This window comes from Phascolarctos cinereus, unplaced genomic scaffold (genome assembly GCF_003287225.1).
Source record: "Phascolarctos cinereus isolate Bilbo 61053 unplaced genomic scaffold, phaCin_HiC Scaffold_1;HRSCAF=81, whole genome shotgun sequence".
Taxonomy (NCBI): Eukaryota; Metazoa; Chordata; class Mammalia; order Diprotodontia; family Phascolarctidae; genus Phascolarctos; species Phascolarctos cinereus.
Window position 1 is genome coordinate 108,197,459 of NW_027555514.1, and position 4,802 is coordinate 108,202,260.

The window sequence follows — 4,802 nt, forward strand, 5'->3', positions numbered from 1 at the left end:
AGTGATAAGATGCTTTGCTCTGATATCTTAACCAAATAAGAAAACTTCTGAAGTGAACAGACCATAGGCTTTAGAGTACATTGGGGAAATACTTTGATCAGTTTAGATGTCTTTGAGAGCTATTTGCATGAACGGGAGTTACGTTGCTTAGGAAGTGTGTTCAGATTGATTGAGGAAACTTGGGCATGCCCTGTGAACCATCTACAAAATTTTTTTAAAAGATTAAAAAACACAGAGTATTAGCCCATTTGGCAACTAAAGTGGTGGAAGCCTTCTTGACAAGCCCCCGAGAAGGGATCGCTTGGAGCAGGGGGACAAGAGCCCCAACTTCAGCCTCAGTCTCAGGCTCCTGCCCTAACCCTCCTGCTTTGGTCAGAGGAGGAGCTTGTGAACTTCAGAGTGTCAGAGAACCCAGGCTTTCCATCAGCATCCTTGCAGTACCCCTGGAACAGTAGTAGCCAGAAGCAGTGCCTGCATTGACAGCCAAGGGCTGAGTAGACATGAAAAGGAAAAGAAGTTTCAAGTCGCCACTAAAAATCTAACAGAGTACTAAAACATGCCACGGGGGATCTTCTTGGGATGGGGGGGGGACTTCACGTGTAGCCCACAAGAAGGAAAAAAGGACTTCCCGCAGCCAGGAGTTGAGTTACCCCTCTGCTAGGTGTGCCCTCCAGACTCTTTGTATGTACTGGGGGGAGAGGGTGTCACAAAGTCAGGGGGAGTGAAGCTAGAGGGAGGAGGGAGGAGTGTATCAACTGTTCTCACTTGAAGCAAATGTGCAGTGGATTATGAACATTGTCTCTGTAGTTATATCTTTCATAATCTTGTTTATGTAATGGAGGTCTAGAGGGTGCACAGACCCCATCAACTTGCTTGGTTGATACGTCTCCCCCACAGAGGAGCTCACTTCTGGGGAAATAATGATGACATGTAAGGGAATGACATGATCTACAAAGAAACTGCGTACCATGTGTAGACATTCCTTAACTGGAATGCTCAGCTAGCCATAGGGTAGAAAGGAGGCTCTTGGATTGGACCTACCAACATCAACCACGGCCTCTTGGTTTCATTCACATCTGGAGGAGCTCAGTGAATCTTTTACTCACCGTATCTAGTGATTGATCATGCAGTAAAGGGGAAAGCTTTAGATCCTTCTCTCCTCTGAGGCCATATGACCTCAGTCCTTGGTTTTTCTGTTTCTTCTTTTCTACTCTAGGATAAAAATAAGGCAGCAAGGTGGCACAGTGGACAAAATGCTGGGCCTGGAGTCAGGAAGAATTGAGTTCAAATTCAACCTCACTCATTTACTGGCTAGGTGACCCCGGGAAAGTCACTTAACCTCTTTTTGCCTAAGTTCATCTGTAAAATGGAGATCATAATAGCACCTATCTCCCAGGGTTGTTGTGAAGATCAAATGAGACATTTGTAAAGCACTTAGGACAGTGCCTAGCACATAGTAGGAGTTACATAAATGTTAGCTATTATTATTATTATTAGAGAGACTGGAAGTTTATGACTTTGTCAGTTCAAAAGGTTATCCTGAGAGTACTATAGCACCCCGTCACTCTAGAGCCTGGTTTCCAGGCCATGTTACAACCAATCCAGCATCAATGCCCAGAGAAACAAAAAGCGACCTTCTAGACCCAGGCCATTGGCAGCTAAATTGAGGATTCATACAGTAGCGATGTGCCTTTGGAAATGAACTTGGTTGGGATCAAGGCTGTGTGGAAACTCAGCTTGGTCTTAAGCCTTCTTGCTAGAGACTAAGGCAGTATAGAGGAAAGCATGCTGCCAGGTGTGGAGAGAAAATGTGTATTTCTTCAATGTATGTTTGTAAAATCTAATTGATGTTGAGTGGTTAAATAAACTAGGTCCCTAAAAGAGAGAGAACACCGGCTGCTAGGGGCTCTCATCTAGTAGATGTCATTAGGAAGCAACACTCCAACCCCTCAGGGTACCCAAGAATCTTGAGGCTTGGGAAAGAGAGAAAGCCCAGGAACCCTTATTACATTCACCTTTGATCTATGAACAGAAGACACTGTGACAGAGAAGAGCTAGATTTGCTCTACTAAATCAAATCCTTCTTAAGATCAAGAAACAGGGCAGCTAGGTGGCGCAGTGAATAGAGCACCGGCCTTGAAGTCAGGAGGACCTGAGTTCAAATCCAGCCTCAGACCAAACACTTGACGCTTACTAGCTGTGTGACCCTGGGCAAGTCACTTAACCCCAATTGCCAAAAAAAAAAAAATCAAGAAACAGTAAGACCAGTAGTATCTTCTGTTCTCTACACCCCCATCCGTCAAATGTATGACCACAAAATGTGGTCTGATATATAAAAGCATCTGTGGAAGCCAATTTGTTCCTTTCTCATGTTTTCATCAAGGTTGGCCTTAATATGTGCAATAAACCATTCTCATAGAGACCTGTTTTGATACTTGAAGAAAGCAGCCATGTATGCTCATAGTGGCTGATGGGAGCCTTGTATTTTGGTGTTTGTTTGTTTGTTTTTTTTAATAGCACTATCTGGAATCTTTTCCATACTTCTGGAATCTTGCCACCTTTGCTCGCTACCTCTTTTAAAAATGCCTTTAAATTTTTGTCACCTCAACCATGGATTTTTTTTTCTAGATTTGACCAAGTTCAATCACTTTTCATGATATCCAACAAATCTGAAAGATTCTAATAAATTCATGGACTCTTATTATGTCACAAAAGGGTATTAGTGTGCTTTTCTTTCCCAGTCTCTACCCCTATACCCAAGACTGAAGTGAGAAGCAAGAGGAGATGTATGATGCCAGAATTTCCCATGACTTATGTTACCCACCTTTGGAAACTATGGCAATATACTGCATATAGCAGATCATAGCAGTAGGAGAAAATGACTCCTTAGCTCATCATAAATTAGCTACAGACACAGAAATGGTTAAGTAAACGACAAATGGTAGATTAGAGACTCAGACCAGATGTCTGACCAGATGAAAAAAATCACAGAAGTTGGGTCCTGACTCTGCCGGGATGGAAATTGGAGTAAGTTATCCATATTCTTCGCTCCCTGCGTCCCTATGTGCACTAGCTCTCTTATTTCCTCTAAGATCTATTAGGTAAAGAACTGAAAAAGCCTGAGCTCCATAAGCCCTTATTCAATCAATCATTGTGTTTTTACCGAGCACCAAGCACATGCCCGACGCTGGTTAGGGGGCAAGCTTTGATGAGTTTATAGTCTAGCCAGGGAGACCAGCCTAAAACATAGCTAATATTATAAAATAATAATAATAATACAATTGTAATTTAACACAATAATGTTACTAAAAAAAAATACCTGCCACCAGGCAGCTCAGTGGTACCATGGCTAGAGTGCTGGACCTGGAGTCAAAAACATGAGTTAAATCCAACTTGAGACCCTTATCAATCATGTGACCCCAGTCACTTACCCGCTCTGTGCCTCAATCTCCTCATCTATAAAACAGGGATAATAATAGCAATTCTCTTCCATGGTTGTTATGAGGATCAAATGAGATAATATCTGTAAAGTGTTTTGTAAAGTGTCAAATATAAATATTTGTGAAGTGTCAAATGCATTTATATAGGCATAAATAGATAAATGCTAGCTATATAGTAACACAAGCAAAAGGGAAAAATGAAGGACAAATTATGCTGTTTATAAATACGAGTTGGGAATTCAGAGACAGGAAATAAAAGGTGTTCTATCCTCTGTAGCAGTACATGAAAATAAAATTTTTAAATAAACATTAAATCAAATCATTTAAAATCCAATAAAAATGTTAAATCCCAATCATTTAGACAGATAGAAAAGACAGTCATACAATCATAGCCCAAGTGGACTGGAGAAGGGCAGAAGGCACTGACCAGAAGTTCGTTTTAGGCACTCCCCGATCTAGGCTATTTCTAAGTAGGGCCATGCTGGAGCCAGCTCATATGGCTCTCCAGAGAGCTGATCATTAAAATTTCGGTGGGAACACTTATACTGCAAAACCTGGCAAATTCTACAAATCAGGGCTTGATTTATTTTGTTGACAATCCAAACTGAAGTGAAGTGAATGATCATTTAGCTCTTTATAAATATCATCTTACTTAATCCTCACAATAACCTTGCATGGGACATGCTGCTACTATCCCAATTTCACAGTTGAGTAAACTGAGGCAGATAGCAGTTACGTGACTTGCCCAAGATCACCCAGCTAGCGTCTGAGGCTGGATTTGAACACAGCTCTTCCCAACTCCAAGCCCAGTACTATAGAGCACTCTGTACTCTCAACTCAAGAAAGTAATGGAGAAAATGTGGGCTCTGTGTACATTTTTTTTTCAGCACACCACTGCATCAGGTTACTTGTTCAACATCTGTTATCTTCATTTGTCATAAGATCATAGATTTAGGCCTTAGAAGTCCTAGAGGTCAACTCATCTCCCCCATTTTACATATAAGGAAGCTAAGGCCAAGAAGTGTGCCGAGGCTCGAGGAGCTAATAAGTGTCTGAGGTGGAATTTGAACTCAGGACTTTCTGACTCCAAGCCTAATACCCTGTCCACAATACCATGATGCCTCTCATCAGAGCTTCTCTTTCACTGAAGCCTGATGACAAAGTTAGGAACTTTCCTCCCTTTCATACTCTAGGAAACAGCTCTCAGGCTTGGCCCCAGGCAAAGAAATTCCTAGTTCTGTCCCTAGAGAAAAATATCTAATTGACATCCTGCCTCAGGCGACGAAATGCTTTCACTGTCCTGAGGGCAATTTGCTGAAAATCCCCAAAGCTATGATACTTCCATCCTAGACTAGGCATCTT